Source organism: Herpailurus yagouaroundi, unplaced genomic scaffold (assembly GCF_014898765.1).
Source record: "Herpailurus yagouaroundi ecotype Mexico unplaced genomic scaffold, PumYag 180, whole genome shotgun sequence".
NCBI lineage: Eukaryota > Metazoa > Chordata > Mammalia > Carnivora > Felidae > Herpailurus > Herpailurus yagouaroundi.
The window spans coordinates 12148494-12169919 of NW_024412411.1; the positions used below are offsets into that span (position 1 = coordinate 12148494).

Sequence of the window (21426 nt, forward strand, 5' to 3'; positions counted from 1 at the left end):
AAACGGCCCACTGGTGTCATTTCACCACTGCTATAATTCATTAGCTCATTTGGAGGTCAGTTTGCTACTTTGTGCAACCATACGTAGGAGCTTTTTGGGGGGTTAAAGGCCCAGGATAAATGCCTGGCCTGCTTCCAAAACAAGCTGGGAAAACACTCCCTGACAAGACACAATAGCTTATGTGCACAGAAAGACTTGAGCAAGGAGGAAGGAGCCTGAAATAAGGGGTTAAAAGTGGAAACTTCTATGTGATCCCGTCAAAACCTCAGAGACGGAGGCCTCTGAGAGCCAGGCAAAAGGCTAAGCTCTATCAGGACCCCAAAGAGGGGATCTGGGGCAAGGGAAGTAAAGTTACTCTTTTTGGGGGAAGGAGAGGGGATCAAATACATTAAACTGAGCTGGTCTCAATCAGCATTCTCTTAGATGACTTTTTTTTTTTTAAGTTTTTAAAATGTATTTATTTTGAGAGAGAGAGAGAGAGAGAGGCAGACAGAGAGGAACAGAGAGAATCCCAAGCAGGCTGCACATTGTCAGTGCAAAACCAAAGGTGGGGTTCAGGCTCACAAACTGAGATCATGACCTGACCTGAAATTAAGAGTCTGATGCTTAGCCAACTGAACCACCCAGGTGCCCCTCTCAGATGACTTTTATGAGCCACTTCTAAGAGACAAACTGCCAACATCAAACATTCATATACTATAAGGAAAGGCAAAAAAGGCATGGGGAGAATTAACATTTTAGTAAGAGTCATTTATCTGTGGGAGCCAGTGACCCACCAGTTCAGAAGGAAGACATAGAAAATTGGGGGAGCTGCCCTTTGGCATGTTGGAAAATTTCAAGAGCAAGCCATCCCTAAATATCGCTACTTTCTAGGCTCCAAGGATGAGAGGGAAGCCCTGTTGCCTGGTGTGGATTTTGTATCCAGAAACAGAAAATCAAGGAACCTGAAGAAGCATGGGGTAGTAGAAAGGGCAAAGGCCTTGATTTTAACAAACTTGGGCTTGAGTCCCGGCTCAGTCTCCTGTTAGCTGTTACCTTAAGCATGTTAAACCTCCTTGAGGCTTAATGTCCATATCTGTGAAGGATAAGACTTGGGGAGAATAAAACAAAATTATAAATGTAAAGGACATAGTACAATGCTTGATATGTATTAGCTGCTCAATACATTTAGTTCTTTTAACTTTTCCCCCCTCAAACCTCACTTCAATTCTAATACTGAGTCATTCTAATTCTTAGTAATTCACTGGTCCTTAATAGTATTGAAAGAATATATTGGCCATTTCACTTGCCTCTTTGAAACATAATCATCTGTGACTTTAGTTGTGAACACCTTAAATAACTCTGGGTCCTTGGGCCTCTTACTAGCCTACTCCATGCTTCCTAAATTTCCTTTAAAAAAAAATTAACCCCTAGGTCTCTCTTCAACTTTATCATCTTTCTCCAATCTGAAAGAGAATTCAAACTATATCAATATTTGGCTGCACTCACTTGTCAAAATCAACTACACTTTCCACAAGACTTAAAATAAAAAGGAGTTCTAAGGTTAACAAAGCTTAACTGAATTTAATAAATATGCAGTGTTCTTATAACCAGAGGAACAACAGGAAGGATAAAGTTCTCATGGTCTTCCTCATTATCTTCCTAGCCTTTGGGATAATTTCCCCTTGACATCCACTCATCCAAGACAGGGACAGGTGTCCCTTCTCTATGCTCCAGTCTTCTTGTCTACACCACTACGAATGCTATGGCCATACTGTACAATAATCATCCATTTCATCTCCTTCACAATCTCCCTTCAGGCAAGAACTGTGTTATGCCAAATCTCAATAACCAGTCCCAGTACCCACCAGCTCAATACCTGGTATATAATAGATACCAAATTAGTGTTGCATGGATGGGTAGATGGGTAGATGGATAGATGAAAAAATAAATAGGGTTTTTTGAGCTGGGAGAAACCTTAGAAATAATCTAGTCCAATACCAGGTCTTCATTTCACAGACACGGAAGCAGGGCCTCAGAGCTGTCAGGTAACTCCACCAAGGTAGTCTCAAAGCAGCAAGAAGATGACAAGTGGTGGAAGTCACATGCCATTTTTACCGTGAGTTCAAAGGCAGACATCACTTCACACTCATATCCAAGAGAAGATAGCGTAGCTTTGTGGATACAGAGAGCATGGGCTCCCCAGGCAAAGTCTTGCTTCGGCTACCTATTGGTCATGTGACTTTGGGCAAGTTCCTTCATCTCTCTGAGTCACAATCCCGGCCTTTGTTAATTAGGGATATTAATAACTTCAGAGTTGTTGGGGGTGTTGCATCTGCCAACATACATAAAGTGCCTAGCATAGCACGGGCACTATGTGCTAAATATATGTTTACTGAATGAATCATGAATGAGTCCCTGTCCGGCATACCACAACTTCATGAACCTGGTTTAGACTTTGCATTTAAGTCTCTGCCCACATGGAAGGTGGTTGGGACACCCATAATTATAGAGTCACTTCAAGATTTGTTCCTTGCTAAAACTGGATCTTTAAGCAGCCTCAAGCCTCTATAACATTGCTCACTATTCCCTTTACCCGGGCTGCCCTTCCCACCTTCCTCATTGCCACATAAATCTGACCCATCTTCCATTGCCTAGTCAGAGCTGCCCTGTCTAGAAAGCCTCTCTAATTCCTATGACTGCATCAGTCTTTCTTGTCTCACTAATTACTTTCTACCACATAGTAGGGGAGAGTATATCTGTTTGGGTTTTTTAAATTGTGATAATATATACATCACATAAAATGTATAATCTTAACCATTTGTAAGTGTACAGTTCAGTGGTGTTAGGTATATTCACAGTGTTTTAAAACCAATATCCAGAAGTTTTTCATTTTTCAAAACTGAAACTCTATACACATTAAACAACTCCCCAATTTTTCCCTCCCTCTAGCCCCTGGCAACCACTATTCTACTTTCTGTTTCTATAAGTGTTACTATTCTAGGTACCTCATATAAGTGTAATTGTATGATATTCATCCACTTGTATTCGGTTTATTTCTCTTAGCATAATGTCCTTAAGATTCAGCCATGTTGTAGCATGTGTTAGAATTTCCTTCCTTTTTAAGGCTGAATAATATTCTACTATATGTACATCTACATTTGGCTTATCCATGCATCTGTTGATGGACACTTGGGTTGCTTCTACCCTTTGGCTATGGTGAATAATGCTGTTATGAACATGGACATATAGGGATATATCTGTTTGATCTCCTCTACTTGAGTGTGAGCTTCTTAATGACAAAGCCTGGGTCTCAATCTTCTCTAGGTGCCTAACATGTGATAGGCACTCAGTAAATATCCATTAAGTAAATAAGACAGGAATCTGCTCCAAAAATGAAGTGAAAAAGTAATCATCTTCCCCACAAATCTGCAAAATGGTAGTATCACACAGCAGAAAAGCACGGGCTTTGCAGTAAGACAGTCCTGATTTCTGGTCCTGGATCTGATTTTATTAGTCTTATAATCTTAGGCATGTTACTTAAGCTCTCAGAGCTGCAGTTCCTCATGTGGTTTTTGCCACAACTAAAAGCTATAACTTATGTAAAGCAGTTAACATAGCACTTGACACATCATAAACTCAAAAAATGTTTAGCAATATTATTATAAAGTCCTATAATAAAACTAACTTGGGGAGGCTCAAGCCTGGCTGGCTCAATCAATAGAGCATGCGACTCCTGATTCGGGGTCATGCATTCAAGCCCCCACTGAGATTACTCAAAACAACAACAACAATAACAACAACAAAAACAATCTTCTTATTGCACATACAAACATGCCATTTAGCTTCCTAGCCATGGTAACCTTAAAGGCAAAGAACATAAAAAAATTCTCAGACCAAACCATTTACAGCAGGTAATAGTCAAAACAGAAAGACACTACCACAGCAGCAACAATGATTCTGGACTGATATCACTGAATGTGGAATCTTGAGCTATACAGTTGCAGCACATGAGCTGGAAATTTTTTCACTTCAAAGGGACAGACTTACATCTTATACTAAAGATCATCTCATTTAGAAAAGCAGCCTGTCCAAGTTCTCATGAATGTTTTTTTTTTTTAAACATTTATTTATTTTTGAGACAGAGAGAGACAGAGCATGAGCAGGTGAGGGGCAGAGAGAGAGGGAGACACAGAATCTGAAACAGGCTCCAGGCTCTGAGCTGTCAGCACAGAGCCCGACGCAGGGCTCGAACTCACGGACCGTGAGATCATGACCTGAGCTGAAGTCGGCCGCTTAACCAACTAAGCCACCCAGGTGCCCCAATCTCATGAATGTTTTAAAATCAGGATTACTTGAGGTTTTTTGGGTGCTTGGGCTAAATCTATTTTGAATTTAATCATAATTCAGGTTTTGAAGCTTTTAGTAAAAGATGAAAGAAATAAATAGATCTTGATCTTTAGTACTGTTTCAGACAGAAGTATTTATTTCAATCTGTCTCAAAGGAAATTGAGCTCCCCACCCCACTCCCGGTTCCTCTAGGACATGAATTCCTTTTGAGGTTGCTATCCGAATTTTCCAGACCAGAAACATTCCTTCCAACGTTAGCTCTTAGAAAGGCAAGTTTTTGAGTCTTAGAAGGAAAAGCTTATTCAAGCTTCTTTTTGTCTGCCAAAACAATTAACATTTGCCATGGCTAATTCAAATGGCTCTCCCAGACAAAATCAGAAACTTGACCATGTAGTTGGGGGAAGAGGAAAGAGAAAAAAAAAAGAGAAGGTAAGGGGAAGTTGCCCAAGTGCTAATACTGGCCCCAAAATGGCCCCAAGTGATCATAACCCCTAACCTTCTTAAGATAATCATGATTCCTTGTAAATTTAACACTATACTGAGATAATTTATTAAATGGATAACTAAATATGATTTTATGTCTCCCCAATTTTGGTTTTTTTTTGTTTACTTTTATTTATTTTTTTTAGTGGGGGGGGAGGGAACAAGTGGGAGAGGGGCAGAGAGAGAGGAAGACGGAATCCCAAGCAGGCTCCATGCTATGGATACAGAACCCAATGCAAGACTCAAACTCACAAACCGTGACATCATGACCTGATCTGAAATCAAGAGTTGGGTGCTTAACCGACTGAGCCAGCCAGGTGCCCCCCAAATAAAGCTATTTTAAAAGTCAACTTTATAATAAAATAGTAAATGTTAAGAAATCTCACAACGCACACATGCATGCACATACACATACCACTCATTTTTGCAGCCCTGTACCAGTAACTACTTCGTTATTTAAGATCCTTCCAGGGTTTCTTCGTGCAAGTTCAAATGTATTTTCTTATCCCTGCTTCTTTCACAAAATATGCACTCTTCTGCACATTCCTTCTTTCATATAATATATCCTTTGAGATTTTTCTATATTAGTACTTACAGAATACCCTAATTCTTGTTTGTGGTTTAACAGTTTCCCTTGTGTGAACATACTCATTTATTTAACCTGTTTCCCACTGACCCACACTTAGGGATGTTTCCAATCATTTGCTATAAGCAACAATGATGCAATGTTTGTTCATTCTTTTTTTTTTTAATTTTTTTAATGTTTATTTATTTTTGAGAGAGAGAGAGAGAATGAGTGGGCGAGGTATAGAGTGAGAGGGAAACACAGAATCCAAAGCAGGCTCCAAGCTCCAAGCTGTAAGCACAGAGCCTGATGCGAGGCTCGAACTCACAAGCTGTGAGATCATGACCTGAGCCAAAGTCAGATGCCCAACTGACTGAGCCACCCAGGCGCCCCTCCTTGTTCATTCTTTTTAACTTGATTTCATCAGGTGATGTTCTGTTCCTGGACTGCCAGTGAGGCAACAGAGTTGTCAAAACTGGGTGTGCGTCTGGCCTCTTCTGCTAACTGGCTGTGACTCTCAGAAAGTTACTTGTATTTTCTGACTCTTAATTTCCTCACTTGTAAATGGGCAGAAGGTTGGTAATGGATTACAACACACTGGGAGAAAAAAAGAATTGAGGAGTCCAGGTAAAAAAAAAAAGGAGGAGGAGGAGGAAGAGGAAGAGGAAGAGTTGAAAGCTGATCTATCAAAAAAACACATGGTTCATAAATATAGAAGTAAATCATCCTTTAATAGACACCGTTTGACTTAGGCCATGATTATCAGTAGATATTAAAATTATTGGATAGAAGTTGTTGAGGAATAGGATATTCAAACAATCTCAAAGTATCACCGCACAATTTTGCTTATTACAAAGAGAAACAGGTACCTTTACAATGAAGAGATCAAGGCAATATCACTTCATTCACATGATCAAATCTCACATCACCAGTGATGTTACAAACTGATACTATGTGTCACCTAATGTGATGCAAAGAAAAGGATGCAACATTGTCTATGTGGAATTCCTACTACAAGCATTTAACTGGAGTTTGTTACAGAAAAAATAATCAGACTAATCCAATTTATGGTCTACCAGGCAATAGACCTGAAATCTTCAAAATTTCAATGTCATAAAAGACAAAAAAGGCCGAGATACTACACTACATTAAAGGAAACTAAACAGAATTACTTTGTGTTAAAGGGCAGAGGGGGCGAGAGAGAGGAGAGAGAGAGACAAAGAGACAGAGAGAGAGGGAGAAAGGAACAGAGACTGATTATAGAAACATTAGAACTGTGGAAATTTGAAAAATATTGTTTCAATGTAATGATATTGTGGTAAATGGGAGAATTCCCTGTGTCTTAAGAGATACATGCTCCAGAGCTTAGAGATAAAGTGTTGTAACGTCTGCAACTCACTCTTAAATGAGTTTTTTGGGAAAAGAAGTGTACATGCGCACACATTTCAACTAACTCCGAAGATCTAAGGAAACCTCCTCCCCATGTGCCTGAAGGTAAAAGGAACCATATCAAAGTAAATGCCACCAGCCAGTCCTACCTTCATGAAGCTTATACTTTCGATCAGAAGGCAAGGCAAAAACAGGAAGCAGCTGGAGATGCTTTTGGTTTTGGTTCCAGAAAATCTACCTAGGGCCTACATCTGCAAATTATTTTTAAGCTAGGTAACTTTTAAAACAAAACAAAACAAAACAAGTTACTTAACCTCACTAAGAATTGTTTCCTCATTTATATGGGAAAAAATGGAAGTAAAATCTACCACCTAACTTTGAGATTATATATTTTTTTATTTTTATTTTTTAATGTTGATTCATTTTTGAGAGACAGTGCATGACCAGGGGAGGGTCAAAGAGAGAAGGAGACACAGAATCCGAAGCAGGCTCCAGGCTCTGAGCTGTCAGCACAGAGCCCGATGCAAGGCTCAAACCCACGGATCGTGAGATCATAACCTGAGCTGAAGTCAGACACTTAACCAACTGAGCCACCCAGGCAACCCCTAAGTTTGAGATTATAAAACAGCATACAAAATACACCTTTGTAAAGCACCTTTCATTGAACACTCTCATTAAAAGATATTAGTCTCGGGGCACCTGGGTGGCTCAGTTAGTTAAGCGTCCAACTCTTGATCACAGCTCAGGTCATGATCTCACTGTTTGTGAGATTGAGCCCTGCATCTGGCTCTGCACTGACCATGTGGACCCTGCTTGGGATTCTCTCCCTCCCTCTCTCTCTGCCCTTCCCTTGCTCATACCCTCTTCTCTAAATAAATAAATAAATAAATAAATAAATAAATAAATAAATAAACAAACTCTCAAAATAAATAAACTTTATACACACAAACACATATATACATACATACATATATATATATATATATATGTATGGGCTCCTGATGTTTCCACCTTTGTTTCCTTCTCAGAAAACCCAGCACAGAATCTCCCATTTAGCTTATGCTCACAAATATTGGCCAAAGAAGTAACAATAAGACATTACAGGACAGAATGCCTTAAAAAAGTCCTTTGGAATACAAATGGCATTGGAATTAAATGAAAGAAAAATATGAGCTGCCCCAGTGAGAGACAGCAGCCCCTTAACAACAGCACATATTTATGTACATATAAATTTGCCAAAGTCTTTTTAGACACATTATCTCATTTTGACCTCAAAATAACCCCCAATTAATAGAAGAAGAAACTGAGACTTGAAGAGATAAATTTCCACATAGCACAGAGCTCAAATCTGTGTGCTCCACCCAGCCACATAAGAATGGAAATAATTCATAGCTTGTGAACCTTGCAATCTTTTCCCCAGGGTCTCTGCTGGAACAGAGTGAGTCACTCACTGATGGCCACTCCTAAATTCATACCTTTTCTCCAAAAAAAATGCCAAAAATCTGCCCTGGGATTGCTCCTATTGATCTTCAGAAAGATGAACGGTGGGGCCTTTCAACTACCTGATTCAGCTGTTTTAAAAGTGGAGCTTAAATTCCCCTTTCTAGTGTGGTTGTGTGACTGCAATAGAGAGGAAGTGAGCAGTAGAGGTTATTTTCATCTCAAGGTGATGCTGTCTACATTTTAGTGAAATTAACCATAACTCAAAAATTTTCTGAAAAATTTTCTGGGGAAAACTCTTGGCTGTTTTATTGTTTCAGTTCACTTTTTAAACATCACACTGTGTTGTAGGCAGAGATAATGTATTTTATTTCTTTCTTCCAGAGATTTTCACATTATTTACATACTCACCTGTATTATCACAGCCATTACAAAAGCTGCAGGAGCTCCGTGATTCCATTTTTGCCCACTTTCTGTCCACCCATCATAACTTCCTTCCCTTTAATAAGAGTTTACCCCAAGTGGCTATTGGACTTGGCAAAGGTAAGTAGAAATGGCACTGTCACAGACTGTTGGTAAAAATTTAAACCGGGGAGCAATTAACGGGGAACTGTTTATGCCCTCTGACCAAGCATGTCCACCCCCAGAAGTGTATCCGACAGAAATAATCCCACAAGTTGATCACAAAAGGATGCATACTCAAATGCACACTGCAGTGGTATCCCACAGCCTTTAAGACAGGTAAGTTAGAACAACGTGCAAATGTGTGGGACAAATACTCAAAATATATTAAGAGGCAGCAAATAGAATTATATATATTATAATAGTATCATTAGTATATGTGTGGGGCGGGGGAATGACAGAGGGATACATATCAAAATCTCAAAGTGAGGTGGAATCAAATCTATGTGAGGTGTAATTAAGGGGAATCTCCTGTATCCAGTTCATTATCTATTTCTGTAATAAATTTTGATTAATCTTATGTCTAGACTCAAAAAAAAAATGTAGGATATATATTTAACGTGCCACTTGCCATCGTTTCCTCTTCGTTGGGAGCAGCTAGTGCTCCAGCTACCTCACTACCTCTAGTAATATCAAAGATAGCGTGCCAGCTCCAGAAGTTTGCATTTTTTTAATGTTTTATTTATTTTTGAGAGAGAGAGAGAGAGAGAGAGAGAGAAAGAATGGGTGAGAATGGGGGGGGGGGTAACAGAAAGGGGACAGAGGATCCACAGTGGGCTCTGCTGACAGCATGAGCCCAGTGTGGGGCTCAAACCCACGAACTGCGAGATCATGACCTGAGCTGAAGTCAGATACTCAACTGATGGAGTCACACAGGCACCCCTAGAAGTTTGCATTCTTACAGAATGACAGGATTGTGTTTAGAAAGGACAGTTAAAAATCCCTTACAATATCCCCAATAATTGGTATCACAGCCCATACATAGGGTGATTAAATACTTGCAGTAACCAAGAAAATCACTGTCTTCTGAAGCAACCCTTGATGTCTTCTAGCTTTGGTGTGACATTCCTAATGATGACATTCAGGAACAGCAACTGATCTAGACACCAATATCCACAATATGTCAGGCTAAGCAGATGGAAGAATTATTGCATCCAAGAAAACTAACATTGTTACTGATTATCTAATATGCATCTCCCATTCAAATTTCCTCAATTGCCCCCAAAATGTCCTTTATAGCTTTTTTTTTTTTTTTAAGTCCAAGATCCAATCAAGAGTTACATGTTGCATTTGGTTGTCATAGCTCTTCAGTCTCCTTTAATCTAGGTCAGTCCCCTATGTATTTTGTTTTATTTTGTTTTGTTTCTCTTTCACGACATTGACATTTTCAAAGATTGCAGGCCAGCTGTTTTGCAGTATGTCCCACAATCTGGATGTGCCTGATTATTTCCTCATGATTAGATTTAGGTTAAACATTTTTGGCAAGAATTCTGCATCAGTGATATTGTGTACTTCTCACTGCATCAGGTTGTCCAGTTTTACTGTTATCTTTTTTCTTTGTGTTATCATTGTGGTTATTAAGCGAGTATCAGCCAATAAATAAAATATTTAAACCAAGAAATAAATATAACGTTAAAAACAGTTACTATGACCACCAGGTATACAAGGCATAGTGCCAGACATTTAAAAAAAAAAAATTATCTCATTTAAGCCTCACAACAATCTTGCAAAAAACCTGAGTTCCAGAGACATTAAATAACTTGCCTAAAGACACACATATAGTGACAGAAAAATATGTGCATGCACACATGAACTCTCTCTCTCTCTCACTCACACACACACACACACACATTTAACATATGATCCTGGCATCATGGTCTCTGCAAGGACCCTCTAGAGATGACTAAAGACCACTACCTTAGACACATCTTGCGGAGACCTATCTAGTTTTCAATGGTTGGATTCCTATGGAGAAGGAACTGAAAACAAATTATCTATGGTCTATATAAAATTCTTCCATACTTGGAAGTGTTCTTATTTGGAGATGAGCCACATTTCCATCATAGCCAAGAAAATAAGGCAATGGTTCCATAAACTATTATAACATTCTGGTGTTTTGTTCATTTTTTTTTTTTTTTTTTTTTTACTCTTCTGCAACAAAGTGAGAAAAATAAAGACAATGTAGAGAATTTTTCATAAAGCTCAATATATTTTTAATTTTAAAAGTATGGTCTCCCTCAACTTTTGGTATTAAATGTCCTTTATTTTATGAGATAAAAGTGAAGAGGTCATTTTTAAAAATATATATCTTTACTATAGAAAAATAACCATTGTCAATAGCACAGCCAATTTTATCTTATTTTTTGTAATTCTGCTTGTTATAAAATTCAATACTTTGAGACCCACTAATTTAGGGAACACTATACAATTTTAAAATTATTTTTGAGAAACTAACTTGAATAAAGGAAGTTCAGCCCAAAAAGAAACCAGATCTGAAATATTTCTGAATTTCCCTAAAAGTCATCTACAAAATATCTCAAAGGCTGCAGGTCTCAGGAACACATTTTAAAGGATTTGTTAAAAGCATTTCACATTTGCCACTTGGCATTACTAAATGTCCTCTTCCAATGCATTGATACTTCCTGCTTTTGAATGGACCCTCAGTGACTTAAGTTAATTTACTCAGTCAACAAACTTTCAGAGTCCCTAATCTGTGCAAGATACTCTATTTGGAGCCCTTTCTTGCTTCATGTCTCAGGTCAAAGGTCTCCTGCCCCTCTCACCAATAAGAAAGAATGAAAGCCTTCCTTGGGGCTGTGCTCTCCTACGGTGGCCTACATCACTCTCTTTATGTGACTATGTTTGTCTCTCTCACCAAATGAATTCTGCCAAAGCAAACACTATCTCATTCAATACTGTATTCTTAGCATGGTGCATATACAGCTAGGGGGAATCAGCACAAATTAATAGAATAAATATATTTTACAGATGCGGAAACTAAAGTTCAGAAATAGAATATAACATGTCCAATATCATACAGCTAATAAATAAGCAGCACCTGATCTTAGAAAGCTTCACAGAGCTGTCTTCAAGTCCACTATGCCACATTCTACAGTTGGACAGGCTGAAGGAGAGAAAGATCTTGATGTCTGTCTGGAGCTTCAGAGTCAACCTGCCCAAAAGTCCCTCCTTGAACAAACAGACAAAAATCTGGACCCTGTCGAGTGTTCTTTTTTTCTAAAAATGGCATTCCCAGTTGCTCAAGGAAAAACTCTCTTGACTCCTCTCTATTCTCACATCTACTCAATCAACAATCTTATCAGTTATCATCTTCAAGTTGAGCATCTCTCCAATCTCTTTCCTTCTCTCCAAGCCATCTGCCACCACCCTAGACCCAAGCCACCATCATCCCTCATGCAGACTACAAGAATGACTTGCTACTTGTCATCCACACATTCACTTTGGCCAGTCCTTTCCTCCAATCTCTTCTTCACATAACAGCTAAGGTGATGTTTTCCATTATCATTCTACATATATAATTCATTTAGCTAACTAAAGCCCTTTATTAGGTTCCTATTACTGTTAGAATAAAGACCAAAATTCACATAAGGGTCAGAAAACTCCACACTCTGCCCACCTCTCCAGCCTGCTCTGGTCTCACTCCCCTTTGCTCTGCTTCCATATACTGACTGACGTCCTTTCAAACCCTCATATTCACTCCTCTGTCTTTTGTACTTTGAACATGCAGTTTCCCTTGTCAGAAGCCTTCTTTGTGTCCCTGTAAGCACCTCTCATTGACAACCTAAGTTACTTTCACTCACTCTTCAAGTTTCCTGAAGTGTTGTCTCCTATAGGAATCCTTCTCTGATTCCCCTAGACAGGGTGAAAGCACCAGTGAGGCACTCCTATTCGACCTTATAGCACATCTCCTTTTTGTCAGTAACTTCATCACACTGTGATTACTTGTCCAATGATTATCTCCCTGGTCGAATAGAAACGCCATGAGGGCAGGGGAAACCTCTCTTCCCACTGATATATCCTCAGTCCTGAAAACACAGTAGTTGCTCAATTAATATTTGCTGTCAGAATGATGAACTGGGACCAAATGGTAGCAGGCTATGATGATATGAGGCTAAGTAAGCCAAGAGGCAAGGATCGTTATCTATTTGCAAATATGTAAACAGAGGCAGAAAGAAATGCGTAGTTATTCAAGGTCACAGAGACAGTGATGGCGCTAAATCTAACCCACCAGTCAGCTCATTTGTCCCTTTAAAACATTACAAAGCATCAGTAGCATCAGGGGGAGGATCTTAAAATAAGAAAATTAGTAATGAGGGGAGCCTAGGAAGCTCAGTTGGTTGAGCATCTGACTTTGGCTCAGGTGATCTCGTGGTTTGTGAGTTCAAGCCCCAAGTCGGGCCCTGTGCCAACAGCTCAGAGCCTGGAAGCTGCTTCAGATTCTGTGATTCCCTCTCTCTGTCCCTCTCCTGCTCATGTTCTCTCTCTTTCAAAGAATAAACATTAAAAAAAAATTTTTTTAAGAAAATGAGTAATGAGGGGCGCCTGGGTGGCGCAGTCGGTTAAGCGTCCGACTTCAGCCAGGTCACGATCTCGCGGTCCGGGAGTTCGAGCCCCGCGTCGGGCTCTGGGCTGATGGCTCAGGGCCTGGAGCCTGTTTCTGATTCTGTGTCTCCCTCTCTCTCTCTGCCCCTCCCCCATTCATGCTCTGTCTCTCTCTGTCCCCAAAATAAATAAAAACGTTGAAAAAATTAAAAAAAAAAAAAAAAGAAAATGAGTAATGAGAAGGTGGTGAGAGACATGTCTAGAAGACCTTCTGAATCTGCCTGTCACACTGGTTGCCTCCATACTACCAACAGTCAGACTCAATGCCTAGAAAAGCACTAATGTTAAACAAACACACATAACCACCACCACTCCCTTCTCCTTAAGGGGCGATATAAAATAACAAATGTTTTCATCCAAAAGAAGACACCACAGGAGGGAACACTGTTGCCACTCCAATTGTCTTTAAAAAAAAAAAAAAAAAAAAAGGGCAGTTTGGCCACCTGGATTGCTCCTCAGCGGTCAACAGAGAAGATGGCCTTCCCACCACTCACTGGAGCAGGAATCAGAAAAAAAAAAAAAAAAAGTATTAAATGACGCAGAAGCCATTTGAAGTCTTCTTATCCTTGGGAATTAAGAGAACATTTCATGTAAAGCAATTTTTTTTAAGTTTTTATTTATTTAAGTAATCTCTACACCCAATGTGGGGCTCAAACCATGACCCCAAGGTAAAGAGTCTCTTGCTCTTCCGACTGAGCCAGCCAGGTGCCCCTCAGGTAAAGCATTTAAAAACCTTGCTAACACACTGGCAGTTCTTAATACAGGTGCCAAGGGAAAGAACAGTGACATGCGCTCAGTGGCAACATGCACTGTCCACAAGCTGCTGAGGCCAAATTATGTCTGTCACAGAAGCCACAAAGGCCACAAGGTCAGGCTCATTGCTGCTCATCTTGCTTGGCACCCACTGAAAGAAAGAGAAAAGCCCAAGAGGACTCTGTGGAATAAATACTCACCAAGTCTACATCCACCATTGAGTTTCTGAGTGAGGTAAAGAAGGGGTGAGGAGGGTGTTCAGAGATTGGAAAAAGGCTTAGACGTGATATATTGGTAATAAGAGGAAAAGTTTGACATGGGGAGGAAAAATGGGAATTGTAAATGGAGAAACAGGGAAAGAAACTGAAAGAACTTCAAGAGACACAGAGGGGCGGGGCAAGGAAGTTAACAGGCGAAAAGGGTAGGCTGGCCAGGAGAATACACAGTAAGCACCAGAGAAACGTAGAGAGAGGCAAAGCCAGGCAGTCTTTTCCCAAATCCCAAAGCTGCTAATTGCATCCCAATAAATCACTCTACTACAAAGCCCATATAATAGACTGTCCTTTGCATTCAGTAACAAGCAGCATTTAACGAAGCATCACCCAGCTGCAACTTTGGAGACCTAAGGTCTGAATCAAAAATGAACAAAATTTGTTCAGCAGCAGAAGACAACCAGTAATGACTTTCACAATGCCTGACCTGGCTAAAAAAAGGTTTGGCAGTTTGGAGTAAGCATAAAATGCTCTGGCATTTCTCCTTCTTGTGACATTCCAGGAGGGGGTGTGGTTGACCCCAAGTCCATTCATTTCCAAGGTTGTAGATCTCTCAGCTAAGACTGGTCCCATCTGTTCTGGAGTCAGCCAGCTGTGTATCTCCAAGTAACATTTATTGCACTAATCATCCTAATAACGCTTACAAGAAAAAAGCCAAAATCATACAAGCCAGAATGCTTACTGTCCTATTAAGTGCATCAGTTGGCTTAAAAACAAAATCCAAAAAACAAAAAAAACACTACTATGCTCCTGAGTTTCCCTAGCCAGGATCGCTCTTTCTTTCAGAAGGTATCTTGTGAGTACCTTTCAGTAATGGTAAATGAAGGTTAGCAGTGCTTCTAACTTTCCCTTTCCCCAATGCGTTAAAATGAACCAGGGTTTCCCTAATGATCCCTTCTCCAAACCATTAGTTGTGACTGGTGACTGTGCCACACGAAAAGGCAGCTCATTATGGTACCATTGTCAGTGGCAAGGAGCCTACTGCAACATAATTTAAAACACTCACACGAGCACAAATCTGTCGGCTCCACTTCCAAACAATCCTGCAGTAGGGAGAAGAAAAACACTTAACAAAAATGCTGCTTCCAGCAGCCTAAGAGAAGATTCCTTAGACACGTGAAATGTTTCTGACTGGCAGGGAGTGCACCATTAAAGGACACTGTCACCTCAAATCATCAGAAAAGGCGAGACAAACGACATAGGCACACACACATAAAATAGAGCCCCACAAAACTTAACCTACTCAGGAGAAGCACGCTCATCTTAAAAATAGTGTGTGCTTGCTCGAGCGACATAGAAATGTTCTAAAGTAGTGCAACCACAGTAAATCACTGTCTCCATTTCTCCCCACGCATCACCCCTTCCCACTCAAAACCTCAGCACTCGGGGCCGTCTGTGACAGGACTGCAGTCCGCCACCTCTGCCTTCTTCTGATTTTCCAAGAGCACTTCCCAACATCCTCCCCAGCCCAGCCCCCTCTTCCACCCTCAAAAAGGTTGAGGGGAGTTGCGACTAGGGAATTGGCAGGAATCGGTCCTCCGGCGGGGGAAGGTTGCTAGAGTTGTTCTTTGCAGTGACCCAAATTGCAGAGCTTTTCGCTTAGCAGCACTTGCGAGCACCTCTCCAGCCCTCCCGCCCCCATCTTCCCAAAAGAAAGCCTTGAGAATTAAGCGGGAGGAATAACTTGGTAGAACCATTTGAATAAATCACTTCAACTCACCTGGTTTGGGATATTTCTCCCCACCCCAGGCATAAACAAAAATGATGTGAGAATGAGTCACGCAGGCAAGGGAACGTGTTGCGATGTCCTAAGTCCAAGGGCTGGAGTGAGTCCCTGCCCTGGTGCTGCTGCTACTCTTAGCTCAGCTGGAGCAAGCGGCAATCGCAAGCCCAGCAGCAGCAGGGGGGTGGATAGACCGTAGCACAATGAATGCAGTGGGGTTTTTGCAATGACATCATCCCTCTGTCCAAAAGGCCCCAATAGCCATGCTCAGGAGCGGTGCATTCTGGGAATCGTAGTCTTCTAAAGGCCTAGCAGGACACCGAGGCTATCGCGGGAACTACAATGCCCAAAATGCGCCAAGGTCGGACGTGCCTGGAGTGGGCGAAACGAGCGAAGGGGACTCGGCCGCCATGTTAGGAGTGCTGGGACGATTCTGCGGATCCCGGCTGAGGTTTTAGGGAGCTTGCGAGCCGAGTGGTGGTGCAGTGGGGACGGTGAGGTGGAGGATAAACCGGTTGGAGAGCCTAAGGCCCGAAGCTGGGGACCTGGGGTGGAGGCGGCATCTGGGGACAGATTGTAGGGCGGGTCCGGCTGGAGGCAGAATCAAGAGGCCGACTGGGCCTCGGCCTTACGGTCCAGCGGGTTGTATATAGGCCCCCTACACCTCTTGCTCCTTTTTCTTATTAAGAGATTGAGGGAGTGGGTTTACTTCTGAGCTCAGAGCATCATTTCGGCCCGCTAACAGGACACTCGGAGCGGTTAGTGTCTTTGTTGGGCTGAGGGGACGCCGGACGGTTACCCGTTTCACTTCGGAGGAGCCCGCTTCTACCCACGGAGTTGGGTTATTTCTCCCAATTTTATTTTTATCTTTTTGTCATTGATACTCCAACCTTCTTAACCCTCCGCAAAGTTTCGGACCCTCTTTGCTTTTTCATAAAGGAATGATTTGCAGAAGGGTCCAAAGAAATCGATGTCGAAAAATCGATGTTGGCTCTAGTAGCCAAAGCTGGAAAGGGACGGTGCTTTGGCGCCGCAATTAAGAAAAGACTAAGAGAGGTCTAAAGGAGTAACACCCGGTTTAAAATGCCCAGGATATTTTTGATGACAGGCCCATTGACGGCTGGCTATCGGTTTCGGAGTAACGTGGGTTCTTGAATAAACTAGAGTGTATGCTAAAATACTGAGAAGACAGGGTGTTCATTAGCATTAATCAACTTATTTTAAAAATACATTTAGTGTTTCACCTTTGGTATTCCATATATACTATTACTTTAAGAACTAATTTTTTAAAAATGAAACGAAAGTCACTGGTCTTAAGTTATCTTGCTCAGTATCTCAAATGAACTGTATTTTTTCCTAATTGTGTTACTGAAACAATGCTGTGTATTCTTTTTCAGAGTCTGTCTACACTGTGAAAGATGGAAAATTTCTTTTCCTCCTGAGGGTGTCTGAAGGGTTAAAAATGCAATAATACTTTATGCTGTTTTTCTCCCTTTTGCACAATTATTCTGAAAACAAAACTTGTTACTTTGGGTCAGTAAGGGTATGCATTTCACCTCTCTGTTAGTAATACTACAGGTGATGAATGTATTCTATCAGGAAAGGCTAAGCAGAGTGATTAGAAATGATAAAAACATGGTAGAAATAGTCTTTCAGATGTATGCAGCTGACAACTTCAAAAACATAGAAGAATGGTCTGCCATGTTTCTGAGAACAAGTCACAAGATGAAAGGCTTTATTTCATTTTTAACAAAAGTAATATGTGTTGGTTTCATTTATCCATACAATACAATGGGAAAGACTCATACAAATATTTCTGTTCAGAAATACTGTCTTTGCAAGTAATGGTAAGTATAGGAAAGGGAGCAAAATGTTTGCTGATTTCTTTCTGACCTTCAGTACAACTGTAGAAGTGTTTCACTTTTTTTTTTTTAAATGTTTACTTATTTTTGAGAGAGAGAATATGAGCAGGGGAGGGGCAGAGAGAATGGGAGACAGGATCGAAAGCACTGACAGCAGAGAGCCCTGCCGCCTAACCGACTGAGTCAGGTGCCCTTAAGTGTTTTACATTTAACAGAGAAAATTGGACAGGTTTGCATTTAGGCTTAGTTTCAAACTCTTAAATTATTTTTAGGGGTTGGTGGTTCACTGGTGTGTCTTATTTTACAAACCTTTAGTGAATCTTGTTCGTTGTAGAAGATATTTCTTTATATAAGCAATAACATCCTCAATCTGAGTTACTATGGAAGACAAATTTGCAGGGGCAGGGGGCAGATTGCTTACAAATCTTGTATGTGAGAAACTAGACCTATATGATGCAGTGATTTCTATAGTGTATAATTTGTCATATGTTTCGGTAGTTTGAAGTTTTCCAGGCTTACATCCAGTGGACATCTAACCATAAAGAAATGAAACATCTATTTAATATCTTTAAAAAGACTCTGATTTAACCTTTAACTTTTAGGGGGGAAAAGTCTGCATCCTTCTTTAGAAATTTTATTTACAAAGTTAATATTTGAGGAATTGGACACCAGCTTCTGAAAGATTAGCCTCAGTGATCCAGAGAAAGCCCTGGGTTAGGTGAACGTTGAAAAGTGGGATTAGGAATGCTTGAAGTGGATAAAGCAACTTAAGTTCTTTTCATCTCAGAAAAGAATTAGGATATTGATTTGTGTTATAATTATAGGTAGCTTATTAAAGAGTATGGAGTCATTTGCTCTTATGGCAGGGTTTTTTTTCAACAGCTTCAAGTGTCAGGATCACATAGAGAACTCTAAAAATATATAGCTGAGAACTCTAAAATAAAATAAAAATATATAGAGAACTCTAAAAATATAAAATAAAACAGATAGTTGTCCACTCATCTGTTGAATTGTTGAATTATTCTGCTAGGTTGGAACCCATTGTGTATTTTTAAAACTATGAGTGAGTGGACAGTGGTAGGGTAGAGTAGTTCTCTACATCCCATATTTGTGTTTATTGTGGTGCATTACACTAGTAATAATAAAAGTTTTGGCAAAGATTACAGGCTTGTTAGTAATTATACCCATAAGTGAATTCTGAAAATGTGTAGATGAGGAAATGATCTGGGCATCAGTCTATACATTGGTGAGGGGAGTGGGTTGGGGGAGATTTAGTTTAGCCTTATGAGTACCATGATATCTTGAATTATCTGGATATTTCTTAGAGTTAGAGTTGAGTGTAATACTAAGAAAGTAAGGATAAGAGACACTTCTTGAATAAGAGCTCATGCTATCACAAGGTTATGGTAAAGCTATTCAGATTTTTTTTTTTTTTAGAGAGCAGGAGTCTGGAAAAAGGGCAGAGAGAGAATCCCAAGCAGGCTCCATGCTGAGCATGGAACCCAATGTGGGGCTTGTTCCCACAACCCTAGGATCATGACTGGAGCTAAAATCAAGTCAGGTACTCAACCTGTTGAGCCACCCAGGTGTCCCAAGCTATTCAAATATTTAAAAGAAGTATTTTTAAAAAAGGCAACAAGATACTAGAATTTTTTGAAAATAACTTTTCAATAACTCCTTTCCTTGCTGTGAATCCTAAGTTTTTAAAATTGGTGATGTCAGGGTGCCTGAGTGGCACAATCAGTTGAGTATCTGACTCGGTTTCAGCCTAGGTCATGATCTCACAGGTTCATGAGTTTGAGCCCTGTGTTGGGCTTTGTGGTGGAAGCGTGGAGCCTGCTTGGGACTCTGACTCTCTCTCTCTCTCTCTCTCTCTCTCTCTCTCTCTCTCTCTCTGTCCATCCTGTGCTCATGCTCTCTCTGTTTCAAAAATAAATAAACTTAAAAATAAATAAAGATGTTATCTTATTTAGAGAGACAAGTCCTAAAGGTGCAGTGACAAGAGAATTGGAAAGCAGGGGGCTAAGATTCCAGGAGCCCAAGCATCAGTCCCCTGGCTCAAGCCTCTTTTATTTTTGCAAATTGATGACAGCAAGCACATACAACATAGTATTTGGCATCTTGACAGGTCACGCACCTGCAGTGTATTACATACTGGGTCATGGCACCAGACCATGGGTCATGGGTCTGGCACCAGACAAAACATTCTTATCCCCAGGCCTCACGCCTGTATGATGTCCTTCTGGAGAGAACGAGCAGTCCCAGCAGCTTTCCGTCCTGAGAATGAAACTGCTTTTGGTTTCTTGCTGTTCTGTCCCTTTCCTTCAAGACATTCTTCCAGTGCCTCCAGCTTCTTATTCTCCAACAATATTAGTATTCTTGGTATTTAGGTGAATGGTATACAATAGAGTATCTTTTTTTTTTGTTTGTAAGTTCCAAATTCTTTGATTCATTACTGAATTTGTCTGGGGTGTTTGCATTCAAAATCCTGTAACATTGTCATCTGTGTCTGCTAAGGAATGAATACAACATTCAAGAGGACAAGCATTTCAAATTATGAAAGCAGTCCTAGAATTCAGGCACTTAATGGGTCCATCTTTAGTTGAGGGAAGTCCTATTGGATATGGAATGTGAAGACTGACTTCAGTATTTTGAGGAATATTGGCTTCCATTCCTGCTGCTTCAGTGTGAAATCTACCTTGAATAGCTTGCTCAGTATCACAGAAATTAGTAACATTCTAAGCCTCATTGATAATAGCAGCCTCTAGGGATGTTGATGAAGATTAAACAAAAATAATTGTGTAAAACATTTAGGAAAGGATTTTGGAATATGTAAATTTGCTGTGGATCTTTTTTTTTTTTTTTTTTTAATTTTTAACAGTTGGGCAAATGGTAATTTTTCTATTGGATGCTTTTAAAAATTAGCCACAGAGTAGTTTAGAGTCATAAGGACAGAGGTTACCTTAGATGTAGTCTTCCAACAATTTGGTCAAATTTACATGACCAAGTTCCTAGCAAAATAGTTCCATTTCTTCCTTTGATACAGTGATATGGGGCAACAATCTTTTTCAGCCCATACTGCATAAAAGAAGTGTTTTATATCTTAAAAAGTTCTAAAATAATACTTTTCTATGCCAACCTATAAAATTTGAGAGAACAACTATCTCTTCTATCTTTATCTCTTTTCCAAAATAGAAATAATTTTCTTAACCTTTCTCAGAAATGAAATGCCAGCAACCCAAAGGTGATATAAACCCAACAAGTACATTAAAAGTTATTCTAACCTGATCACAGAGTTGAGACAAGTAAACTTAAAGGGGAAAAAACATTTTATGAAAACATCTTTACAGACCTCACCTTAGATTAAGTTAGATGTTTTCTAGTGTACATTTCTATGAGTGAACACAGCATGTGCCATACAGAGTTTAGCAGTTGGACTTTCTCTAGGGAAGATCTTAACACATTCTGGAAACTTTAATATTTCATATTTTAAATACTACTTTGAGTTAATATTCAGGAAACTAA

The 21426-nt window shown here is 40.1% G+C and overlaps 1 protein-coding gene and 1 long non-coding RNA gene across 2 annotated transcripts in view; one reads left to right on the forward strand and one right to left on the reverse strand.

Moving 5' to 3' along the window:
* Nucleotides 1–16253, reverse strand: part of RAB30 (RAB30, member RAS oncogene family) — an 89449-nt gene extending 73196 nt beyond the window's left edge. Inside the window, exon 1 of the mRNA XM_040489496.1 lies at nucleotides 16037–16253. The gene's annotated coding sequence lies outside the window, so the exon portion shown is untranslated. The remainder of the gene's footprint in view (nucleotides 1–16036) is intronic.
* Nucleotides 16254–16401: 148 nt separating this feature from the next.
* LOC121039356 (uncharacterized) lies at nucleotides 16402–19525 on the forward strand. Its single transcript, XR_005794726.1, has 2 exons — nucleotides 16402–16533; nucleotides 17437–19525. It is a non-coding gene; the product is annotated as an uncharacterized LOC121039356 (long non-coding RNA).
* Nucleotides 19526–21426: the final 1901 nt, after the last annotated feature.